Consider the following 26,652-nt stretch of genomic DNA (forward strand, 5'->3'; position numbering starts at 1 on the left):
GATCTTTTGGAAAAAGTGTCTTTGCAGATGTGGTTAAATTTGGGATCTTGAGATGGAGAGATTACCATGATTATCTGCGTCTTAAATGCTCACAAGCATCCATGTAAGGGTCAGAGAGAAAGTCGACATAACACTGGCAAGAGCAGGAGGCATTGTGACCACAGAGGCAGAGATGGAAGCCAGGAACACCTGGGGCCACCCAAAGCTGGAAGAGGAAGGAAGGACTGTCCTCTGGAGGGAGGGCAGCTCTGCTGATAACTTGATTTCAGACGTCTGGTCCCCAGAACTGTGAGAGGATGAATTTCTGCTGTGCTGAGCCACCCACTTTATGGTAATGTATCATAGCAGCCCTGGGAAACGAGTACTCTGACATAGCTCTTTTCTTTGGGGAATGAGAAAGCCTGTATTTGCAAAGGATTTTAGGAGAACAGAGACCAACCAGTCTGATCCCCTCAAATAGCTTTTTTTTCAGTAGTTGCTTTTGGCTGGATCCAGATGTTTTCAGGTAGAGACCCTTGTTGCAGACTGTCTCCTTGAGGGCCTGGCCTCTTCCTGGAGGCTTTGGCTATGTTCAGGGTTGGGCTGAACTCTAGCATGGACGCTCAACACCTGTGCACTGCGTGAGCTCACGGGTTCCACACTTCCAGCTTGTTGGCAGAGGGATCCTATATTTCTGGCTCACTCGTGATGCTGATTGAGTTATTTATGAGGTTGTGGCTTGATCAGTCTTCCACGCTGTGAGCTTCCTGTGGAGGGCTGTCCACTCAGTCATCCAGCAGCTATGTGAGAACCTTATCTCTGTTCCGTATGTGTAGGATACTGTGGTGAGTGGGAAAAAAGAGTGCTTGCCTGCTTGGTGCTTCTCATTTAGACGTTAATCAGAGAACCACAAATAAATGTGAGTTGATCTTATGATAAGTGCTATGAAGAAGAGGCACAGTGTGAGAGACAGCAGAGGGGGCTTCATGCCTATGGGGAGGTCAGGAAAGAATTCCTGTGAATGACACTTGAGCCCTGAAAGTTGGGAGGGTGACAGGGATGGGGGACAGAGGACAGAGCATTGTAGACAAGGAACACATTCTGAAATGCTGAGGTTGGCCTGCCTGGAGCATGGAACATGCGAGGCATGGAACGTGCAGGGCATGGTGGGAACGAGGTAGGCTGTTGCCAGACTATGTGGGAACCTGGCACTTCCAATGAAAGATTTGGGGTTTTTATCAGCAGAGCACTGGAGAGCTGTCGAAGGATGTTGTGAGTCGGGAGATGGGCATGATCTGCCTCTGCTACAGCGTCCTCGCTGTTAACTTCCTTTGATTTCTCCAGTCCTCAATCTCCCTTCGAATTGCCTGTTGTGTTTAGATTCCCCTGCATTCCACTGTTTTAATATATTTAATGATGAGTTTAATCAATTTGTGAAGTTCCTTGAGGGAGATGAGGAGAAACTTGGGGTGCCCGGACCTGGAAACCTTTTTTGTTAGACAGACCTCTGGGCGAGAAGGGGTTTCTCAGCACCTGAGGAGGGGGAGGAAGTGGATCTCTAAGAGCTCCTGACACTCAGACCCTCTGACCTTGGCTGGACCGTGTTAGTCTGTTGCTTGTTGTTAGGTTTGTCTGTGTAACTTTTGATGTATCTTTTAGGTTTCGTTGTCATTATGATGTTTTTGTTTAAAATGAGAATGAAGCTTTTTAAGTGTAGTTTTCATGCATTGTTCACATAGCTGTGTACTAAGAGCAAGGGAGAAATATAAGGTATGTGTGTGTCCCTTTGAGCTTTGCAAACATGTTTTATTTGTTGTTTATTAACTGAACTCTAATTAGAGAGGCCTGGGTCTCAGAAGCTGTTTCACTAGGGCCTAATCTCACCTGGGAAGACTAAGAATGACCTGAATAAGCTGGCCTGGCCTCGGGCTTGGGGGTGCTCTCTGCCTGTGATGGGTCCCCTGTCTGTGGGGCAGACTCTGGGCGGCTCTCGTATCTAACTGGTTTGCTAGGATCGAACATGGATTTACCAGCTACATGTTTATCTTCCATCTCGTGTGGAACCTCTTTGCACTCTATGCGAGAACAATAGTTGGCTCTTCTTTTGAAAAAGGGAAGGTCAGAAATCCTGGTTTCTTAGTGATGGGCTGACACATCCAACTTACCACTTTATCAGCCCCCTGTTCTGTGGACTCAAAATGATAGCAGTGAAATTAGCATCCACAAAATCCTTTTCAGAGTGCAGAGAACAGCCCTGGGACAGTTCCTGTTCTGAGTCATGAGGAATAAGGGTGTTAAAGAAGAAAAGGGTAAAAAAAGAAATCTTGGGTTTTAAAACGTGCAGCTCTATAAATAAATTGTATTCTCTGCCTTTCCCATGCTCACTATTTATCCTTCTGAGGGAAAAAGAAAATGGCCCTTTAAATACTTCACAAGGTGAAGGAGAATATAATAATGTTGTTGATGATAAAATCATTTTTATATACCTGTTTTCACTTTGTGAGGCTGTCGCGATGAAATCCAGGCCTCGGCCCCATGCTGGGAGTTAATGAGGTTTACAATTGGCAATGCTTAAAGAGTATTAGGGTAATGCATTTACACATCAGCAGTGCTCAGTCTGAAATGCTCATCATCTGCCAAACAGAACCCCAAATCAGTACGAGGGGGTCTTTCAGTTTGCTTAACAAAGGGAGTTTTCCACACTGCTAGGGTGGACACAGACTTCCAATAAACACCTGCATCATAAATGATAGAATCAAGCAAAGACATCTCTTTAATTAAAAAAAAAGTACTTGGTAATAATCAACAGCAGTCACCTGAGAAGCTTAAATTTTCTTCTTAGTCATCAGACTCCCAAATTAATCCACCAAAACACAAAGCCTCATTAGCAGCTCTCCTCGAATCAGTGTTGTTTTTTCTTTCTCTCAAGGTGTCTGATTAACCCCCTTTCTTTTTGCATTACTCACTTTGTGTTAATATTTGCTGTCTGAAATCATAGAGGGGTACGTGCAGTGTGGTGGCTAGACACTGTCTGCCCGAGAGTAAATTAAAAAGAGTTCTTAAAAAGGTTTGTATTCTATGGCGGGCATATTAGAAAACCTTCCGGAGTGTTAGGTGCCCGGATTTATTTTTCTTTTTAATTCCAGAAAGGGTTGATTAGTGGCTGGGTGCTGATTTCACTTCTCATGCATATGTAAGAGTAGCTGTCCTCCTCTTCCCCCTTCTTCTGCGCCCCAGTCCAGGCCCTCTTTTGGAGAGTTTTGCTGTCAAGGGAAGGTGAGAAATGGGGCTGTAGCTGGAGAGGGCAGGGAGGTGAAAGGAGGGTTTTTTGTTTTTCTTTTTTTTGAAATTGTATAAATATTTTATTAATGTCTTTAAAAATATTTTTATTGAAGTACAGTTAGTTTACAATGGTGTGTCAATGTCTAGTGTACAGCACAACGCTTCAGTCACATAGGAACATACATACATATGTTTGTTCTCATTCTTCACCATAGGTTGCTACAAGATATTGACTATGGCTCCTCGTGCTACACAGTATAAACTTGTTGTTTATCCATTTTATATACATTAGTTAGTATCTGTAACCCTCGAGCTCCCAGTTTATCCCTAAGGGGGTGGGAAGGGATAAATTAGGAGGGTCTCTTTAAAGTGGGTAGATAACCACATCATGCATGCTGTTGGGACTGACTTCGAAGAGTGGAGAATTGACGATGTAGGCGAGAAAAGGAAGAAATTCTGGTACCTTGTCTGAGAAGGAGGCGGCCTTTTGTGAGACCATGGACAGTTCCTCTAGAACAACTGTCCTCAGAGTGTGGTCAGTGGACCCCTGGGAGTCCCTGAGACCTTTTCAAGGAGACCATGAGGTCAGAACCATTTACATAAAAATGCTAAGACATTATCTGCCTTTTTTGTTGTGTTGTATTTAAACATGGTTCTAAAAGTCATGGTGGGTAAAGCCGCCAGTGCCTCAGCACCAGCTCAGCAGTGTGAGTGGCCGTGTGTTCTTCACCGCCCAGTGTTCCCCCAACAGTGGTAACGATGAAGCCAATTCCACTTCAGAATGTCCTCAAAGAAGCAGTAAAAATTGATTTTTATTAAATCTCCCCCTTGAGTACACTTCTTTTACAAATTCTGAGTGAATGGAAGCATGCATGAAGACTGCTGGTCATTGTCTTGTGATGGTTGTTGGAAGAAAAGCACTTGAGCGGTTGGTTCAGGTTGCGTGCTGAGCTAGTCCTTCTTTTCATGGGACTTGCTTTTTGACATAGATTTTAACGTAATAGTGTGAAAAGTTCATTAGTACAGTTTCAAATTCCATACTGCAGCTAATCTTTAAGAAAGCTGTCTCTTGTTAGGATTTGGTATAGTATCATAGAAGAATATCCACAAGTATCTAAAAAAGCTATTAAAAATGCTCCTTCCTTTTCTAGCTATGAATCTGTGAGCCTGAAATCCTTCATATCCTTCAACCAAAACAACATAATACAGCAGATTGAATGCAGCTGTATTCTATTAAGTCAGATCGTTATGAGATTTGCAAAGACAAAACTTTTTTCTTGTTACATTTTGTGTTTTAGAAAATGTTTCATACAGATATGTTATGTATAATACCATGTAATAGGCGTACTCACTTTTTAATGAATTGATAAATACTTTAAAAATTCATCAGCTTTAATCTCTTACCCAGTGAATGTGATAGGTACAACCTGCATAAATCAGAGCCCTTTGGGATCCTCAGTAATTCATAAGCACATACAGGGGACCTGAGACTCAAAAGTTTGAGAGATTCTGAGCTAGAAAAACGGCGAATGAGGTGCTGCATAGGGCAGAGGTGTTGTATAGATGTGGTGGTGGGATTGAGGGGGTGTCTTCTTCTGATTTCCTTGGTTTTTCTCTGGGAAATAGATGCGAGGGAAAGTGCAGGTTGAGGGAGGGGTTGGCAGTTTGAGGAGAGAGGTGAATGTACTAGTCATCTAGAGGTGGTTGGAAGAGGGACCACAGCATGGCTGCTGGGGTGAGCCCACCTTAGGGTCTGTGGTCATGAAAATTCAGAGTGAGACCAGTTAGTGTGGCTATTTGTCTTCCACCTGGTGAGTCCGGCTGCTTGGCTCCTGGCGTGGAGCCGGAGGTGTTGGCTGTAACCAGGGTTGTCTGGTCATGCTTTACCTGCACCATAGATGTTTAATACTCAAGTCCAAAATTTTAAAGGAAAGGAAATCAAAGGTAAGTGCTATTTCCTGGCAACTTGCAAATCTGTGTGTCTACCAATGTCAGTGTCATTGGCACAGGATATAGCAGTTACTGAAAGTAAAACATTCATGCGCTAAGCTGTGAGGAATTCCTGTAGTGAAATGTGAGGAGATGGTGTCTGTTAACTTTCCCACTGATTGTGGCATAGTTTTCAGTGAGTCACTTCCTAGTAAATAAAGTGAGGTTCTTGGACTTGAATGAAGATTTTGGAGAATAAAGCTACTATCGCAGTCTGATTTAAAGATTTTGGGAACTTCCGTCTGGAAAAGTAAGAGATGAAAGAAGATAACTGTATAACTCAGACACTGTAGAGTAACTTCATCTCTGTAATAAAGGATACGTGGTAAGGTAGAGTAGTTTTGTGTTACACATTTGAGAGAAACTTGACACTTGAAAAATCTGTTAATTTCAGATTTATTAATTCATTTAACAAGTATTTATTGATGCCAGCTATGTGCCAGACACTGTTCGAAACAAAACGGATACATTGTGCTCTAACAGAACAAACAGACAATGCAAATCATTAGATGTATGTGATCACAAGGCAGGTAGCTGTATCTGTTAAAACAAGGGAAGGAGATAGTAGGTGACTGCGGGCTCTGGGGGGCTACGGTCAATAGGGTGGTCAGGGAAGACCTCTTTGAAAAGTGACACGTGGACAGAGATCTCAGTGAGGGAGTGAGCCATGCAAGAATCTAGGAGTTGAGCTTTCTAGATAGAGGGAATAAATTGCAGAGAGCCTGAGACGAGAGGGTGCTGGACGTCTTTGAGAGGTAGCAGGGAAGCCAGTTTGACTAGTTGTACTGGTGATGGGCAGCAAAGTGGAGGAAGTCAAAAAAGTATCCAGGGGGCATATTGTAAAAATACTGCATTTTATTCCAATTGTAGTAGAAGTCATTGGGGAGTTCTGAGCGTGGCACTGACATGATCAGAGTTATATTTTGAAAGGCTCTCCCTAGTTGATATGCAGAGAATAGAATGAAGTTGGCAAGACTGGAAGAAAGGAAAAAGATGACAGACTTGAGTGCTAGTTGTGTAGATGATAAAAGTGATGGGAATTGGGATTTTCTTGATAGATTGGATATGAAATATGGGAGAGGTCAGTCTAAGTGCCTGGGAGGATTCTGAGGGAGGAATAGGTTAGAAGCAAAACTAAGCGTTCGTTAGGGTGTAATATTGCAATGCCTATTAAACATGCAGTTGGAGAGGTAGGCTGTTAGGTGTTAGGATCTGGATTTATTTCAAGGGAGAGGTCTGGGTTAGAAATAGGAGTCAACCAAATTACTTCCTTGATCTGAGCCAATTTTCAGCCTTAGGAATTGGTGCTGTAATAACTTCTGAAGGTTCAGTGAGTCTGATGTTTTTTTTTGTTTTGGTGAGAGTGGGACCTTTTTCATATTGAGTATTATGAACTCCTACTATTTTGCATGTTTTATTCAGTGGTATTTATCTCATCTTGACGAATGGGAGCCTTTTTATATTTTCTTCTTTATCCTTTTTAATAGGATCCGTTAATATTTGAGAGCTTCCTTGCTTTCTGGAAAAACAGGATGTCATTTTATGAGTTTCTTGCTCCAGATCTGGAATCGGCCACTCTTGCATGGAGTTCTTATTCTTTCTTATGGGCAGCTGTGTGTAGAGACCGCAGTCTGGGTATTAGGTGTGCTTGTTACTTTTCAGCAGTGGTTGCTTTGAAGCCTTTTCAATGGGTAGGAGGGGGAAAAAGTCTTCAGTTCATGCTGGTATTTCTAATTCAAAGTTAAATGGACAAAATTAAACTCAGAATGTTTTTAGTTCTTTGATTTTTCTGTTTTTCTCTGTACTCTTTTATTGAAAGCTTGGTTACCAGCAACATTCACAGAATTACATATTTGCAAAACATAGGATATAGTCAAAATACTAACATCAGTATTGCTAACAATTGGATTCTGAAGCTTAAGATACCTTTTTACCTCTATTGGTGCTTAAACTGTACCCTGTTAACCATATGCAGTGAAAGTGCTATATTCTAAGGTTATTCGAAATAATTCATTTTTCTGTGTGGTTTTGCCACCAACTTGATGTGTGGTTAGGTTCATTCGTTTCAGTTTGTTTTCAATTTTTAGGGACTGCTTTTTTCTTTTAGACTTTAATTGAATTTTTGCATGTGTGAAACAAATGTTTCCTGAGTCAAAAATGTATAATGGAGGCAAGATATACTCAGAGAAGTCTAGTTAAAGTGCCTGTCCCCTTCACCCTGTCTCCACCTTCCCTTTTAAAGGTCACTCTTTTTTCCTTTAGTTTCTGTTTTTTTCTCCCAGGGGGTGTTTCCTCCCTCAAATACAAGTAAATTAATATGTATTTATATTCATATTTGTATTTCTTTCCCTATTCATACCCAAAGGCAGCTCTGTAACCTCCCTATGTATTACACACACACACACATTCACTCACTCGCTCCCTCCCTCTCCCTCCCTCCCTCCTATGAGAGGATATATATATGCATGTTTTAGTTTGTGTTCTCCAAAGGAACAGACTATTAGAGATAAACAGTTGGCCCTTGAATAACATAGGGATTGAGGGCACTGACCCTCCTCACAGCCTAAAATTCTAGTACAATTTATAGTTGCCCCTCCTTATCCCCAGCTCCTTTGTATCCGCAGTTCTGCATCTGTGGATTCTATTAACCTCGGATTGTGCAGTATTGTCTTATTTACTGTTAAGAAAAAAAACATGTATAAGTGGACCCTTGCAATTCAAATCTATGTTATTTAAGGGTCAACTGTCTGGGAAGGGGAGCAGTGGGGTGGGGAGAAAGGGAGAGGTTCAGGATAAGGGACAGCTCATGTGATTATGGAGGCTGAGAAGTCCTGCTGCCTGTCATCTGCAAGCTGGAGACCCAGGAAACTGTGCTGTAGTTCATCCTGAGACTGAAAGCCTGAGAGAACAGGGGAACCGATGATACATCTCCTAGTCGCAGAGCCCAGCTCAGGCAGGCCGGCAGAGAGAGCAGATTCCTCTTCCTCCACGGTTTTGTTCTGCTCAGGCCCTCAAAGGATTGGGGGAGGGCAGTCTGGTCTACTCAGGCTCCCAGTTTAAATGCTCATCTCATCCAGGGCCACGCCTAGAAATGTTATTCTGGACATGTTTGATGTTTACTGTTTAGTCCCAAGTCCCAGCCAAGTTACCACATAGAATTAACCGTCTTAGTGTATGTGTAATATTGGTCCCTAGAACACACGTGAGTCACACTCACTTGCTTTGTCACTTACCCATGTATCCTAAAGATCACTCTATTAATATGTAGTGAAGTCTTCCTCATTGCTTTCTATGGCTGCCTAGAAAAAGAATATACATTTACAATCATTTCCCCAGTGTAATCTAATCCCTGGTAAAGTTTGTAATTGCCTTCAAAGCTTACATTATTTGAATCATAAGGATATTTTCCTAAACCCTCTGTCAGGGCTCTTATCAAAGAGAACTGGACACACCATCACGAACTAGATGAAGTACAGTTCCACGCAGGGTATCATTTTACTTTTATTTTCTCCCCACTGTCCTGCACCAAATGTTTCCCAGGCTGTTTGTCTCCCTGGACCACTCACACAGGAGAAGGGCTTTGATCTCAGTATATTACTCATTCTTTCTGTAACTGCTGCCCTAAGACAGAATGGATTGTTCGAATGAGAAAAGCATTGTATAGTAAAAGGAACAGCCATCGTGGCTGAAAAAACTTCATTCATGTCGTGAAAAGTCTCTTCAAACCCTAGATGAATCACCTAACCTTTCTGAGCCGGGTCTCTCCTCTGATTATAAATGGATTATTACTTGCTCTGTGAACGCTCCTGTGTTGTTACGCAGCAAAATCACACCCGCGGAAGGTGGAGTTAGCTTTGCCTTCTCACTTTACTTAGCAGATCCTGTCCAGCCTTCCCCCCCCCCCCCATCAACACCTCCCACTCCTCCTCCCCTTTTCCTGGGATCTTTGCTGGCAGCACACAAACCGTCCAGTACGTCTCCCATATTAAGAAGAACTTCTCATGGTTCCATTTCCTCCTCCGGCTCCTCCGCACTTGTTCTTTCTGGAAGGTCGTCATGAGCACTGTCTCTTCTGATCCTCTGTGTCTTCGTCTCTGCCCATTCGTGCTTGGATCTGCTCCCCGCGGATTTTCTTCCACTGCTCTGCTGAGTCTGTTTTTGTTAAGATCTTGAATAGGAAAAATTCACTCTTCCTCCTGTATGTCTCCTTTAATACTCGCACAGAACACTTCACTTCTGACACTTCTAGTCTTAAATGTGTGTTTTTGGTGTTTTTCCCACACCAAGCAGTTCTGTGACGCTGGCTGGGTGTCCTGAAATGTAACTCAAGTCTGACAGTACCTAAATGGAGGAAGCATCATCTTACAGCTTAAGGGACTGAGTCCCACAGGACTACTCCCCACCTCCCTTTAAGGTGACAAGTGTAAATTCAAGTTATCACCCGTGCTTCTGACTGATCAGCTGTAAATCAGAGGGTCTCTTGACTCCCCCTCCTCACGTTTGATTAATTTGCTCGAGTGGCTCACAAATCTGAGAAAAATTGTTTATTTACTCTTTCCCAGTTGATTATGAAAGGGCAAGATAAAGGACCAGATGGACACCCACATGGCACTGATGCACAGAGCAAGGTCTGTGGGAAGGTGTGCGGAGCTTCCATGCCTTCTCCAGGCTCGCCAGCCTCCCAGCACTGCCTGGTGTTCACCTACCTGGAAGCTGCCTGAACCCTGTAGTTTTGGAATTTTTTATGGAGGCTTCACCGTGTAGACACGACCAATTGTTTTACTCCATTTCTAGCCCCTCTCCCCTTTCTAGAGAATGAGGGGTGGGCTGAAAATTCCACCCTTGTAGTCATTCCTTGGCCTTCGTGGTGACCAGTGTCCATTCAGGAGCCCACCCAGAGTCACCTCATTAGAACAAGATACTGCTATCAGCTATTACCCGGGGAATTCCGAAAGATTTAGGAACTCTGCTTCAGGAACCAGTGGCAGAGACCAATATATATATTTTCTGTTCTCTCATGGACCCACGCAGCAAAAGCCAGTGATAGTGTTAGTCCTCAGGTTAACAGAGGTATGTTTAAGGGAGGGTTCATCAGGGCTCTTATCAGCAAGAACTGGACACACCATAATGAACTAGATGACCTGCAGTTCTGCTCACACCTTCTTCAAAGAGTCCTGTTACTTCAGCGCACGACACTGTCTTGCTTTCCCCACACCTCCCTGGCTGTTCTTTCTCAGACCCCTGTTCTCATTCTTTCTCATCTCCCAACCTCAGGGCTCACTCCTGGACTTTTAGTTGTTTCTGACTACTTGGGTGATCTCATCTCATGGTTCTAAGTATTTTATAACTTTATATCCCCCGCCCTCTTCTCCCCACTGAATTCCAGAGTCATATCCAACGACATCCTTGAGGTCTCTCTTTGCATATCTAATAAGCCTTCCATTTCCTAAACCAGGCTCCTGAACCTTCTCTGCCAAAGCATTCTTTCCTACTTCCTGTCTCAGGACATTCCATCTTGCAGTGCTCAGGTGCCAAGCCCTGGAGACATCTTTGCTTCCTCTTTTTCTCTCATACCTCATACTTAATCTTTGGCTTCACCTTCAAAATGTAGTAAAACTCCTGTCTGATTTCTGAGCAAAGTGGCAGGAGCAGCTGCTGCTTGTCAGGCTACATGACACCAACATAGACAGTATGAAAAAGGAAGATGGTGGAACATTGGCTAAGAAAGACAAAGCCAGCAGACAAGTCTGGTGCAAGCCCCTAAATGAGAAAAGTTTCAAAGGCAAACTCCAAGACCAGCTCAGTTACGTGGTCTTGTTTCATAAAGGCACGGGGGGCAAAATAAAGAGGTGATTCTGGGTCTAGGTTTGTAACTGCTGTGGTTCTCTCTGAAGGACTGGTGATTGGAGGCTTCCTGACCAGGGCATCCCTTTTAGAGAAGCTTAGTAAGACTCATCGGTTGATTTCTCACATAGAACCCACATTCAGCCTGCATCAGAAGAGTTGGTGATGCACCAGCTGCTGGGAAAGATGCTTAAAAGGGGAAGCAGGGTAGCAAATGTATGTACCACTGTAGTTCTTCATTTTTATTTTCTCTCCAAGTTCATGTAAATGTACATTTTCAAAAATAAAACTATTAAATGAGCAAAAAAAAAAAGAGAGAAAACACTTAAACTCTCATGAATTCACCCTCTAACGATGCAAATTCAGATTCAACACAGTGTGATTGGCACGTGGCCCCCACCTGGCTAGATCTTTAGATTCATTCCTGGAAAATAATTGAACTCTCACTAATGTGACTCTGAATGTTGCGTGGTTTAATTTTTTTGATTCCGTTTGTAGCCTTGTGGAGGGATGTTACTCTACCTCCAGAATGGGACCCCTTCTTACCTCTAGGCTGTTGCCACCATAGTCTGAGGCAGGACCGTCTCTCAGGTGATTGTAACAGCCTCCTGACAGGTCTCCCCACTTCGGTCCTGCTTCCTGTGGTCTGTTCAGCACAGCAGCCAGAGGGATCCTGGTGAGACCCAGGTTGGATCACATGGCTCTCTGGCTCACACGCCTTTAGGGCTCCACATGCCACTCAGTAAAAGCCAAGTCCTTACTGCTGCCAGCAAGGCGCCCACTCTCTCCTTCTCCTCTCCTACTTCATTGCCAACGATTCCTCTCCCTAATACCCCTTCTTCCCCGGAGAAGCTCCCTCACTTTGTTAGGTCTTTGCGCTGATGACGCCTTCTTAGGGAGGCTTTCCCTGAACATGCTGGTTTTTTTTTTAAGGACTTTATTTTTTTTAGAGCAGTTTCAGGTTTATAGCAGAATTGAGCAGAAAATACAGAGTTACCATATAGCTCTCCCCACACACACACGTATACTCCCTTACCCTCAACACCCCTCATCAGTGTGGCATATTTGATACAATCGATGAGCCGAGATGGACACATTATTATCAACCAAATTCCATAGTTTAAATTAGGGTTCACTTTTGTACATTCTATGGGCTTTGACAATTGTGTAATGACATGTAGCCACCACTATAGTATACAGAATAATTTAATCGCCTTAAAAATCCCTTGTGCTCCATCTATTCACCCCTCCCTCCCTCCTTCCCTCTACTCAGACCCCTGGAAACCACGATCTTTTTACTGTTTCCGTAGCTGAGCTTTATCCCCATTGTCATTTGGTTGGAATCATACAGTTTGTAGCCTTTTCAGACTGGCTTCTTTCATTTAGTAATATATCTTTTAAGTTTCTTCCGTGTCTTTCATGGCTTGATAGCTTTTTTTTTTCACTGCACATGTATTTTTTTAATTTACATATATATGTATATATACAGTTCATTGTTTTTAAGAACATTTAGAGCTTTAGCTTTTTAAACTTACATAGTTATCAAAGGAAATAAGCCAACCACAAAATAAAAATTAATTCAAAAAGATACATACACCTTGCTATTAAGAGCAATATTATTTATAATTGCTGAGATATGGAAGCATCCTAAGTGCACATCAATAGTTGAATAGATAATGAAGATGCAGCATATATATATTTAATGGAATATAACTCACCCATAAGAAAGAAGGATACTTTGCCATTTGTGACCCTTTATTCACTTTTTTTGAATATGCTGTTTTAAATTGTACCCTCAATGCTCCTTTCTCCTGTTCCTGTAGCGTTCCTCGCAGCGGTTATCTTGTCCCATAAGGATGTTGTTAACTGGTCTACTGTCTCCCCCTCCACCTTCTCACACACCCTTGTCAGCTCCGTAAAGGCAGGGATTTCTATCTGTTCTATTTATTGCTGAATCTGCAGATCCCAGACTTCCTAGGTGTGGCTGGCACACTCTATCTGTGTGTGTTGACTGAACTTGAACGGATTGGACACATAAAGGGCCACGAGTGTGGGAAGTACTGTCATCAAGCTGATGAGGGGAAGGGATTCTCAGGCTGTCCTACTGGTTCCATATTGAAGTTCAAGCTGTTAAAATCCCCGGTTGTCATTTTCTCCCAGGATCTCTGCCACATTTTGTGCAGTCCATCTCTGTAACAGTTGCTGAAACTTTCAGCAAATCTTTTTTCTTATCCTGTCTTCACTTTTATCCTCTTCAAATAGGCTGGAACCACAATAGTCGGGGGTTGTTCTCATTTTTGTCCAGCTACTCTGGGTGATTCTTTGTATCGAGAAAATCACCCATGTGGGTAGGTTCTTGATCCTTTTTGGACTCCTGCCCTTCCCCTTCAGCACCCTGTGAAGGCCAGGTAGTTGGCTGCCTGGGCACCATTTGGCACCACTCCTCTGCCCCTCTCTTCTCTGCTTATGGTCTGAGGAGATGCAGCCTTTTGCAGTGGAGTTGAGGAAATGCAGCCACGTTTCTTCTCTTTTAATAGATTTTAGTTCACATCATTCTTCCAGGTACAAATCTAGAATGTAATTTTTAAAATTCACTGCGAGTGTTGCATTTCCATCTGCAGAAAACCTCCCTTAAATGTACCTGAGGATTCACTGAACATGTAGTTCACACTGAAACCCTCTTTGTATGGCTTTAGGATTTCCTGATCAGTGCTTTCTTCCAGAGTTTTTAAAATTTTAAGCTCAGAAGTAAAACTGTCACTAACTTACTGAAGTGAAAGAGATTAAAATGCTGATACTGCTTTTCCACAATTAGTAATAATTGTACTGTTATGAGACCTTTAGAGATAGGACTTGCTAATGAATGCAGAGATAGTTTGGGATAGAATGGGGAAGCACTGGACAGAGAATTTTTCTTTTACCCTTTTTTCAGTGTTTGAATAGGTTCTTCCAGAGAGTAAAATAAACTATAAACCTAAGTAGAGCAGGCTCAAATAGTTATAATAAATGCTTTTAGTAATTTTAATGAGGATCTATGTTCATGGGTGGCCTGTATTAATAGGTGAATTTATTGTGTTTACTCAGTGATTATTTGTATAGCAAAACATAATTAAATATGAAAAACTTGCATTTTTTTTCTTTACCAGATCTTATGCCAGTTCTTAAGTGAATTATGTTCATGCAGTAAAATTTTAATTAATCTGTATTGAGGATAGGGATGGAAATAGCATTCTATTTATTGTAGATTTTGGGTAGAATCCAAAACACTACTTAATCAGAATATTGTAAGCAGAGGTCACTTATAATTTCAGTTCTCATTAATAATGTGAAATTTTTAGGCTATTTTCCCCAGTAATGACAGTTGATGCAATTTAGTTTTAATTTTCAAATTTTATTTGAAATCCTAGAGTGTCTTTGATAATCAGTCAGAGCACAGATTGTCATAGAGGCATCAGAGAATCTATATATCACAGAATGTATACTGATTAAGATATATCTTGAAAATATTTTGCTGAAAGATGTATTTGCTATCAATTTGTTTCTCATGACTTAACCTCATTTCAGAACAGAGTGTTGAAATCAAAATGGAATATACATTTAATATCAAATAATTTTTTCTCCTCACCAACTGTGTCTCAGCCCCTGGACGGAACAGGCTTTATTTTCAGTCAGCTCCATGAGTTATTTGTGGAGCAGTGGGAGGTAGAAACATGGCACCCTAGGCTCAGAAATTCCATTTTGTGTGGCCATTTCTTCCTTATTTTGAATTAGGAAGCAGTAAGATCCGAGTTCATCGTTGTAGTTGTATCTAGCATCTCAGTCCTCATAACCAAGAACTTGTTCTTGGCAGAGCTGTCTCTTTCCTTACTCTTAGGATGACTGTGGCAGCTTGGGGCTGCCTCCTGAACTTTGATCAATACCCCCACCCCAACTTGCAGGATTTGGGAGCCTGCCTTTCTCCTTTCCTGGGAAAGGTAAGAAAGCATATAGGGATTGGCCATGCTATTTGATGTTTCGTTTTCTTCTTGTATGTATCCTTTCAAACTAGCATGGAAAATTTGGAGGCCCTTTGTGGTGCAGATGAGAGAGGATAGGTTATACTTGTTTGTAGGCTGAGAGATTAGGTTTACATGGAATTATGATGTGTCTCAGAAAAATCATAATTCCATGGGTTAGGAATGATAATCTCGGGAAGGTGGGTGGGAGGGGAGGCTCCAAGTGTTGAGTCTGTGTTTGTGGAACAAGCACATTGCTTCTCTCTGACAAGGATGCCTATTTGGAGTGGCGTGGGGTGGAGAGCTGATGGAGATTATTGGAGACGGCTGCTTCTCCTAATGTAGGCATCGCTCTAGCGCACCCTGTATAAACCGCATGTTACTATTTCTAAACTTTAGAACACTTTGTTACATTTTTAATATTTAAAATGTTTTAGGTAGTGCATAATGTATCCTGCACTTTCTATTTCTTACCATGTGTTCTGATTTTTAAGCATCTTATCCTTTAATTTTATTAACAAACTCAAGTGCTTTCTCCCGCCTTGTCAGAAAACAGAATACAAATCTTTGATGGTCTGAGATGCAATTGATGAAATTATTTTACAACTTTGAGTAAATTGAAAGTAAACTTTGAGTAAAAGACCTAATCCTTCTTTGCTTGCATTGAAATATTATGACCTTATCGATGAGAAGTGTTACCTCTGAAACTTGGTCTGCGTTCTCTGGTTAACATAAGAGAAATTTCTGCAAATGCAGTTTGAAATCAACACGTGGGTCCTTTTTTGTTTCTTTTTCATGATCTTAAATACAGAAAATCATAATCTATTTTAAGCTTCTTATAAATGATGGAATACTTGTTTACACGGGTAAAATGACTCCATCTAAGTAGTGTATTGAAGTTCATGTTAATGTTTGCTATTTAATGACACCTAATGATATTCAATGAAGGGTTCTGCTAAACTGAAGAGAAAATGTGTTACCCAGGCAACTGCCTTAGGCAGACTAGAGATTCAGGCATATGGCTCTATAGTACACATTATTTCAGCATCTTTAAGCATAAAGAACCACACATGTAATTGACTGTGAAAAATTACTGCTCAGTTACTGTATTGTATGGTCATAATAGAAGTAAATGAATACGTCATTGTTGTTGGAACAAGTCTGTTGGGAACCACTTGTAGACTCTACTATTTAAGAAGCAGAAATACAATAAGAAGAAAATAGCTGGTTTAATTAACATGTAAAATTGGGTTAATTTGAATTCAGCTGGCACAGCAGATATTAATGTTGGCTTTTGTGTGTGTGTGTGATATTCTGGCTCAAGCCTGTGTACTTCTGTTTCTTCTTGCCCACACCATGAATAATTTTATTTAAAAAAATATGAGAAAGGCTGTTTCAGTCACTTAATTTTTGCTTTGCAAAGGGCTTATGTTCTGATCACAGTAAAAAAGGTTTTTATATGTATCTGTAATGTAAGATTTATAACTGAAGGAAAATGTTAAAATACTTCTGAGTAATTGATGATGTTTTTCAAAGGGGGAATCAGTAAAACTTGATTTCATTTATTTACAATTTAGTTTGCTGCTTTTTAGTCACAGAGTGACTAGCTGGACAGTCATTGCGTTGGGCGATGTAAGAATGCAGCATGTTGTTCGTGTCACTTTTTGTGTGTCTGTGCTTAGATGCCTTTGATTTGTTTCCGAAAATCACTTTAATCATCATTACCTTCGGAGATTCAGAAAAACACTTGAAAAGGCATCGTGTTCCAATGACAGAATCATTTATCTCAGTCTATCTTTGGTGTTCTAAAATGTTCTTTGGGCAGAGATCACCCACAGGTAATACGGGCATCTGCTGAGAGTATGCATGAGAAAGTTGTTCCTTGGGCTGTCCTCTGTGTCCTGGGTCCTCATAGAGTCTCCGGTGCTTTTGTGCTGAATTTTCAGTCTAAACCAAGGGAACAATCCAAGTGGAGGCTGAAGTCAGATACGGGGAGGATTTGGCAGTGTGTGCGCTCCTGGAAGCATTTCTGGTGATCAGAGGCGGGACAGCAGCTACTTGATGTTACTGCTGCTGCTTTATGCAGTGACAGGCCAGTGTGGGCTCACTTAAAAGGTGGCTGGTTAACAAATTTGTGTGCCTGCTGGCTTTTCAGTAACAGATTTCTTACCTGCAGTTTATCTCCCCATTATCCTTCCTCATTTGCTACTTTAGTAAAGTTGAAAAGCCTTAAAAGAACAAGGGAACATCTAGGAAACCTAGAATTCTTAAAATCTACCTTGCTTACCCAAGTGTTTTCCAGTATGGTTTATAGCTAGTTTTCCTTTTTTTCTTTTTTTTTTAACTAATGATCTTTCTCCCTTTTAACTCTTTCCCCACTTAAAGGCAATCCTCAATTTAAAATGAGTTGTTTATGGTGTTTTTTTTTAATTTAGTACATTGTTTAAAATTTCCTTCTCATCAGAATTTATATAATTTCTTAATTTATTTTATTTTTATAGTTGTTATAGAACATTGGCTGTATTCCCCATGTTGTGCGGTATATCCTTATGGCTTATTTTATACATAATAGTTTGTACCTCTCAATCCCCTACCCTTATACTGCCCCTCCTCCCTTCCCTCTCCCCACTGGTAACCATGAGTTTGTTCTCTACATCTGCGTCTGCTTCTTTTTCTTAGATTCACTAGTTTGTTGTATTTTTTAGATTCCACGTATAAGTACTATTATACAGTAGTTGTCTTTCTCTGATTTATTTCACTTAGCATAATACCTTCCAAGTCCAACCATGTTGCTGCAAATGGCAAAATTTCATTCTTTTTGTGGCTGAGTAGTGTTCCATTGTGTACATACTGCTTTTTCTTTATCCATCCAACTGTTGATGGACACTTAAGTTGCTTCCGTATTTTGGCGATTGTAAATGATGCTACTATGAACATTGAGATGCATGCATCTTTTTGAATTAGTTTTTTTTTTTTCATATATACCCAAGGAGTGGAATTGCTGGGTGATATGGTAGTTCTATTTTTAGTTTTTGAGAATCCTCCGTACTGTTTTCCACAGTGTACTAATTTACATTCTCACAAAGTACACTTTTTCTTTTAAAAAACCCATCTTTGGATAAATCTCAAACTGCTCTTTACCCCATGATGTAATTAAAATGCAGAATATTTGTGGCACACATTGTTAAACTCTCTCAATATTGGTAATTATTCAGAATAGGAACAATGAAATACAACTTTTTAGGTTTTTTTAAATTAATGATTTTTATTAGTATTTAAGAAATAACAGGATAGAGTCTTATGGGGATAGAGAATATGATTTGTCTCTAGTTTTGAAAAGCTTGTGGTGGTTTTTTTTTTTTTCTTGATACAGTGTTACTCTTGTGGGGATTGGCCATGATTAGAGCTTTTTTATGACTCAAAGGTTAAAAGATAGGAGGTTGGGAGAGGTAGCAGGACGCCAGAAGAAGGAATGGGGTACAGAGGAAGTGTAGTTGAAAGACATATTTGAGTATGTAGTTAAATGAACTATTAGCAAAGTAGAAGTTGTATGGGGGAGAATCACACTTGTTAAACATGCTTGATCGCTCTGATAAGGAAGAAAACGTTGGAGGCACAAGAACACCCTCTGTAAATCCCGCTAGTTGGCACAGTCAGCCTTGGGCGGCTTGAGTGCTGTTTGGAGTGAGCTGCAAGGTGGTGGACAGACAGGTAGAGCTGGAAGTATGGGCAGATCACTTTCCGAGTTAAGCCCACAATTACGAGAGTCTGTATATTTCTTTTCTTTTGGCAATAGGGAGGCAGTGATGTATGCAGAGGTGGTATTTATAGGCTAAATTCATGACAACAATACTGTAAAATTGCTAATAAATCTTTAATAGGTTTTTAAAGCCAGGCAGTAGCCTGCTTTTTTGAACAATATTCAATTGCCAGATTTCATCGGAGCCAATGAATTTAAATAGCCCCTTGGCAAACGCTGTAGTGAGATTTGAACCCGAATGCATGGTAGAGCTGAGGAGCCCAGCTGGCCTCGGAACAGATGCGCTCCCGGGAATGCCAAGGCAGTGCTGGAGCCAGGGTGGACACGGATGGCTCCCTGTAACTGGAGGTGGAAGAAAATGGGATTGTAGTGTGAAAGGCATCAGAGAGAGAGAGCACCTTTCACAGATCAGGAAAGGAGGTCTGTTCAGCTTGCCTAGCAAGATCATGCAGCCAGTTAGGCAAAGGGAAAACTAGACCTTGGGCCCCTTTCTACCTTATTGCTAATGGTTATTAGAATATAAAATTAGATAATAATTCATTGTCATTTTCTACAGTGTGTTAAGAACAATTGTATTAAGTACACATAGTTAGGGCTGTTGAACCTTGGTTTGTTTACTCACTGACCATCAACTGGCTTATTAAATAAAATCCTTATTTATGGCCTCCTTCATCATCTGCCTAAGTACACAGTTTTCATGTCCTCAGTAACTCTGGGGTTCAGAGTCTGTGCTTCTTGACTGCCCTGGGGCGCATCTGACTTGCTCTGGGGCCTGAAAAGCTGTGTGCTTTCATTTCTAGAACAAGCACCCACCTCTTTGTCTAGAAAACATCCTGTATTTGATCGCTTCAGTTTTCCTCTTTCTTGCTAAGATGCCAGACCTGTCCACTGCAGCTGCTTCTAACTGGATTCATTGCTTCGCCCTGCATTCTGTGCGCCATGGTGTCCTGAGTGTTCTTTCCATGAGCTCACGTCACTCGCCTGCATAAAACCCTCCAAGAGTGGCTGTTTCCTATGTGTACTTGGAATGAAATCCACCCAGCTTGTCTACCCTGCACATGCCTCATCCCCATCTCCCTCCGTGTTCCCTCCTCCTCTACTCTCCAGCCACTCAGGTGTCTCCCTGCCCCATGGGCTTGCCCAGGATGGCTGGTCCTAGGGCCAGCCCCCGCACTGAGGTTTCTTCTGCCAAAATATCCTTGCTTCAGATCTTCCCAGTGCTTCCTCTTCATCATTCAGATCCTAATGCCAACCCCCAAGAGGCATCTCCTTACCACCTCTGTATCTCCCCATCATTCTCAAGCTTGGCTGCGTGGGAAGTTTAAGAAAACCAATGGTTTCTCTGGTCCTGCCTTGAACTCATTCAAGTAAGCTTGCTAGAACACAGAAGTACGACTTTAATGCATTTCTCTATTTTATCCTGATACAGAACCGTCTGTCTTTATGTATGTTTGTGATCATTGCCTGTCTTCTCTCAAGGAATCGGATTCCCTGAGGACATGGTTTCTATCAGTCTTACTCATTTTCGTGGTATCCTTAGTGCCTAGGCCATTGCCTGGCATATGTAATTGCAGTGTACATGTATGTTTGGTGGCCTGAACTGTGTATATTTGCAAGGCGTTTTAGAGGAAGATAAAAGAACTGGAAAATCCCCAAATCTCTTAAAGATGTTAAAATCATGGGGGTCAAAACTCTTTGGATAAACTGGTGATCACAGAAGAGCCTAGTTTTGTGTTTTTTAGTTTTTTTCTCTTGACATTCACAGATACTTGAGCTTGGGTGGTCTTGTGGTTGGAACCCAGTTTCTGGAGTTAGATTTTACTTTCATCTCTGCTGTTTATCCTGGACAATTGTTTGGCTTCTGTTGGAACACACGGGAGAGGGTTGGTTACAAGGAGAAGTTATTTTTGCAAAGTGCTCTTGTGGTTAAGAACCTTAGGTAAAAGTGGTAATTGGATTTTGATACGGTGCGTTGTCTACAACCAGGCTTCCTGAAGTCTAAACAGATCAGATCCTTATGTGCAGTTGCTTCAACTTTCATAGCCGCAGAGTTGGCCTGGAGGTAGGAGGCAAGTGGGAGATGAAAGGGACCACATGGGGTACACGCCACTGCTGAGCAAGGCTCGACAACAGCAGGGAGGAGGAGAATGGAGTTACCCACCTTGGAGAGCCCACGTTGTTGTGAGTCTTCCCCATCAGTTACTGCTTTTTTTTTTTTCAGTTCTCCCCACCCATCTCTTAGTCCTGCTGCTGCTACCCATGTTTAGGTCCTTGCTGGGTTTTTGTTTTTGTTTCTTTTTTTAAATTGAAGGATAGTTAATTTACAATGTGTTAGTGTCAGGTGTATAGCAAAGTGATTCAGTTATACATACACATATGTGTATATTCTTTTTCAGATTCTTCTCCATTATAGATTATTACAAGATCTTGAATATAGTTCCTTGTGCTGTAAGTAGGTCCTTGCTGTTTGTATCATAGAAATTTTTGTTTTCTTCTTACTACAAAAGTAATATAGTGTGTGTGTTATTGAGATGAGAAAATATAGGCAAGCAAAAAGAAAAAAACCTTAAATTTCTCATATTTTAGCTACACAGAGATACTCATTGCTCACACTCTGGTGTTCCTTCAAACTTTTTGCGTATGTGTATAAAATACCATTTTTGTCCATCTTTAACAAAATGGTTTTGTTTTCTACATGTATTTGTTTAGCTGACTTTCTGCTTCAGGATGTAACTTTGTAGCAATTTGTAATGGTTGCATTGTTTTCTGTGTATGAACGTTTCCTTGTTGAATCAGTCACATATTGTTGCATATTGAGGTTGTCTTCACTTTTTTCACTGTTACCAACAATGCTGCTTGAACATTCTTGTACATAAAAGTTTGCACATGTTCACTGATTATTTTTTAGGATAAATTTTTTAGGATAAGTGGGATTGTGGTGTCAGAGGGTGGGCATTTTGAAGACTCTTGCTGTGTGGTCAGGTTGTCCCCTGGAGAGGAGGGCATAGCACCAGGTCCTCCCACCTCCCTTGGGTCTTCGTGACTCTTCCCTGGATTCAGCCAGCACATCTCCCCAACTCCAGGCTCGTCTCCCCCCAGTTCACTTAACACTCCTTTGTGAAGCACAAATTCATCACATCACTAAAAGTTCCAGACTTTTGTCTGCCGTCACGAGCACCACAGCTTCCTCTGCACCTTCCCTCACTCCAGCACACGTGCGCTTCCTGTGGCTCTTCGTCTCCAACCCTCCTTCCTTGGTTCCTGGCTCGCCGTCTGCCCCCTCAGACCTCCAGTTCTTGGGGAGCAGAAATCGTACTTTTCATCTGCACACGCTTAGTGCTGGCCCGTGCCCAGCCCGTAGAGTAGCGCAGAAGCCCCATGGAAGTTGATGCCTTCCGCCCCCACCCCATCTCCACTCGATCACCTTCCCTCTGCTGCAGGACAGCTGGTATGTGACCACTTGGTCCTGTCTTCCTGTCTGACATGGTGTGTTCCTAATTTCACTGACTTTCCCCGTCTCTTCCTTTCTCAATATAACAATACTTTTTCCTTCCTCTGAATTCATGGGGTAATTTATCTCCAGTTCTCTGATTATTGCTTAAAACTTTTTCCATAATATCATAATTTTCAGTCTATATTCCCTGTTATATTTATATTTGAAGTATCTCCAGGCTAAGAGCTGTCCCTTGCAAAGCTGAGAAGGACAGAGGGGTGGGGAGAGGAGGCCTAAGGCTTGCTACCTTAAAGAAGCACTGCCATCGTGTTGGTACGTATCCTTCTAGCATCTTCCTATGTCTGTAGGAGATACGTAATCTTACACCGTCCTAGGCACAATGGACAGAGGCGCTCCACTTTTAACCCCTCTCCTCCTTGGCTCTCAGTATGTGGTGCAGTGTGTAGTGCTCCAGCTGCTTTACCTAGCCTTTAAGGGACTTGTCATGCTGCTGCTGTTATAAATGGCTTTCAGAAGAACAGTAGCTCTGGTGGTTTGGAAAACAGAAATGGCTTGCTTAAAAAAAATCTCTGTTCACGTCAGAATCATGAAATAGAGTAGTTGGAAACCTGCTCTCCCCTAATCTTGTGGTGGAGGCCTGTGAAAATGTGACTTCTGTGTTAGCTGTTGAAAATTAATGTCAAACTGTGACTGTTCCCTTAGATACTAGTCAGAGAGTTCATCAGAGGCGTATGACTTATTTTAGAGGACATCTAACATCATCAAAGATGTTTGGGAAGTTGGGGGTGGAAAAGGAGCTAAGTGAGCTTGCCAGCCAGGTCTGAACTTGATGGAGCTTGTATTCTTTGTTGTAGCTTATGCTAACACCCATTAAATCTGAAAGGCAAGACTGGAGTACTGTTTATATAAAAAAAATATAGATAGAAAGATAAATGTTTTTAGATATCATGCTGTAAATGAATATAGTGCTGTGTAATTATTCTGATAGCCTTCTAGTTAGATTATGTTGAAAATCCAGAATGATCTTGATGAACAGTAAAACATTATGATCTCATGGTTCGTCTCTGTACCTCCTACATAGATGTATAACACTGTATCTAACAGGATTACCAAATTACATACCTTTTTGATATCTGTAACATGCCTAAAATACCAACGCATTCATTGGCCAGTTACGGTCATGAAACCGCATTGATGTTGCCAGGGGAGGATTTGTTCACCCAGATAGATAGTCTTCGGGTTTCTCATACTATTCTCTAGACAGGTGAGATTCTCTTTTACTGGTGTTTAAGCCTTTTTTTATTCAGATCATTAAATTTAAAAGATGTCCCATTTCTACATAGCACACTGTGTGATCTGCCTTTAACTCACCTACTGTCTGTGCAGGGTTAGTTTAGCACATAGGATTGTTTTCCTCCTTGTTAAACTGCCATTGATGAGATGAGTGTGTGGCTGTGGGTGGTTGGTGTCTGCCCCAAGGCGGTCCCTGGAGTGAGGCAGTGGTGAGAAGAAAGCAGACAGTAAGAAACACATTTCAGAAATCAACACATTGTAACTGAGTATACTTCAATTTAAAAAAATTGATACAGATTTAAACATGCACACACACACACACACACACACACTTCTGCTCTGTGGTGCTCCTCAGTGGGCTGAGCTGGGTGAGCATGCATCCCTTGGTAAAATGCTTCTGGGCAATGTCATTCCGACCTTTAGTCTTTGTTTAAAAAAATCATTGATCTGTGTTTCCAGTCTTGGCTTCTGTATTCATTTACCAGGGCTGACATAACAAAATACCACAAACTGGGTGGCTTTAAAAAGAAAACAAAGAAAGAAAAGACATTTGTGTTCTCACAGTTGTGCAGGCTAAGATCCAGGTGTCAGCAAGGTTAGTTCCTGCTGAGGTCTGTGAAGAAGAATCTGTCCCATGCCTCCTCCCTAGCTTTGGGGGGTTTGCTGGCAGTCTGGGGTTCCTTGGTTTATAGAAGCATCACTCTGATCTCTGCCTTCATCATCACGTGGCATTCTTCTTGTGTGTGTCTGGGTGCAGATTTCCCCCTTTCACCAGAACTCTAGTGACACTGGGTTGGCTGCCTGCCGTACTCCAGTAGGACTTCATCTTAACTGATTACACTCACAACAGTGCTATTTCCAAGTAAAATACTCTGAGTTTAGGACTTCAGCGTGAATTTTTTTGGGGGAGACACAGTTCAATTCATACCAGCTGCTCCTGAGTTCCACACTAGTCCTTTTGGTTTCCTGCCAGGCACCATACTTCAGTGCCCACGGGTACCTCCAATTTAGCACGGTCAGAATTGGTCTTGCTCTCTCAGAAGTCCCTTCTTTTTCCTTTTTCAGTCTTTGTCTTTGTTGGTGATATCATCATCCCACTCGTTATCCAAGTTAAAAGTCTTGGAAGTAACTTGGCTTCTTCCCTGGCCCTCAGCCTCTGACATCCAGTGGCTCTCAAGTTTTGTCATTCCTGCCCCAGCTGTGTTTCTCCAGCCTTTCCTCTGTCCAATCCTAGTGCTCCAGCTCTGGTTAGACTCCTGCTGTCTCTAGCTGTCAGGCTGTTCTCCCCCATCTGTCTTTCTTGGATTAAATTCATCTGCCACACCAGTTCCATTTCTAAAGCAAAGACCTGAACCTGATATTTATTAACCCTAAAGTCTTCAGTGACTTCTCATTGGCTGCAAAAAAAAAAAAGGCAGGATTCTGTAACTTGGCCTTGAAGGTCCTTCTCAGGTGACTGGCATTACAGCTCATCCACTCTTTTACTCCGTGGGACCATTAGGTGCAGGGTCGGTAACGCCTTGTCCTTCTCTGACACAGCACGCCCCGCTGGTCATCATGTCTGTACTTTGTTCTGTCCACAGTTTGGATCACCCTCTCCCTGCCCTTCTCCCTTCTCTCCCTCCTCCCACACCAACAGGAATTCTGTCTCCAGCAAATGGGAACCAGGATACCTGGTTTTCAGGCCCAAATGCCAGAAGCCAGTTTTCACCTTGCACAAGTCCTAACTTCTGGTTTTCTCAAAATTAAAATGAGGAAACTGAAGTAGATGCTCACTCAGATCTTTTCAGCTTTAAAATTTGTTCTTTAAATGCCACACCCCCACGAAGCATTCCTTAACTCTTCCAGGCTGAACAAATCCCTACCCCTGGGCCCTGAAATGCTGTATTTCTTCTTTGACTTTTGGCACCTCGTGCTTGCGTTCTGGTGGGGACACGTGCCCGTGACTACCTTCCTTTCCCCCAGCAAGTAGTCAGCCCCTTTAGGTCAGCCAGGAACTCAGAAGTGCTTCCCTTGCCATCCCCACCCTCCCCTGCTCTTACTTGCACAAAGATTCTCAGTGAGACAGACAATACAGTAGAGGAGAAAATGTTCTGGGCAAGTGTGTTTCTGTGACACACGCTGCTTCTGAATGTCCCCCTGCATTCATTCGGAAGGATGTGTTTTTGGATGGTGAGTGACATAGAGACAGTGTAATGAACACACCATCAGTTTTCCTTTCTTGGTGGCGTTATTAAAATCAAGTGACATTCTGGGAAATAGCTTAGTTAACTTTGTAACTCTTTGTATAAAAATGTGTTCTTTCTATAAGATGTTTAGAAGTAATTGTTCTGTGAAACATAGGAAAACACTCCAGTTTTCTTCCTCCCCATGTATCCCCCAGAGACCTGGGCTATCTCAACGAATCATAGGAACGTTTGGACTTTTGAAAGACAAAATAATGGCAAAGAACATTTCTAGGACTGCCTTTGTAGATTTATTTACTCCTTGGAAGTCAAAGCATCTGTGGCCTGTTGTGTTCTTCCTATTAGGGAGTCGGGATCATGTCACGACCTTGCTCAGAAGCTATCCATCACTCCTTGCTTCCTAGAGAAGACAGATCAAGTCCTTTCCTTGTCTTCAGGCCCATCTCTCAACCTCCCAGTGTTCTCTGATGCATTTTACTGTCCAAAGTCAGTTCCTCACCATTTTCCATGTACACTCCCCAGCTTTCTTGGCATTTCTGTAGGCATTTCCCCCTGCCTAAAGTGACCCCTCCTCTGTGCACATTACTGCATACCTGAATTTCACTAATTTTTCAAGACCCAGTTCACGTTCCATTTCGGCCACAGACCATTCTTTGATTTCCTACCAAAATTCTATTATCACTATTGATCCCTGTCTTACTATTTGTCTTTCCTGTGTAGTATTTTAGGCTCATGTTACCAGACGAGAAGTTCCTTGGGGTCACGTTTCATGTCTAATTTATCTGCGTCCTGTCTACCACCCCCAGTATCATTCTTTATTTCAGTCCTCACGTGGCCAGTAGATATCAGTGATGAATGAATCTTTGTGAA

At 41.9% G+C, this 26,652-nt stretch overlaps 1 protein-coding gene across 2 annotated transcripts in view; it reads left to right on the plus strand.

Moving 5' to 3' along the window:
• Nucleotides 1-26,652, plus strand: part of SLC25A13 (solute carrier family 25 member 13) — a 179,144-nt gene that overhangs the window by 43,620 nt on the left and 108,872 nt on the right. The window lies entirely within an intron of this gene.

The sequence above is a fragment of the Vicugna pacos genome, chromosome 7 (assembly GCF_048564905.1).
Source record: "Vicugna pacos chromosome 7, VicPac4, whole genome shotgun sequence".
NCBI lineage: Eukaryota > Metazoa > Chordata > Mammalia > Artiodactyla > Camelidae > Vicugna > Vicugna pacos.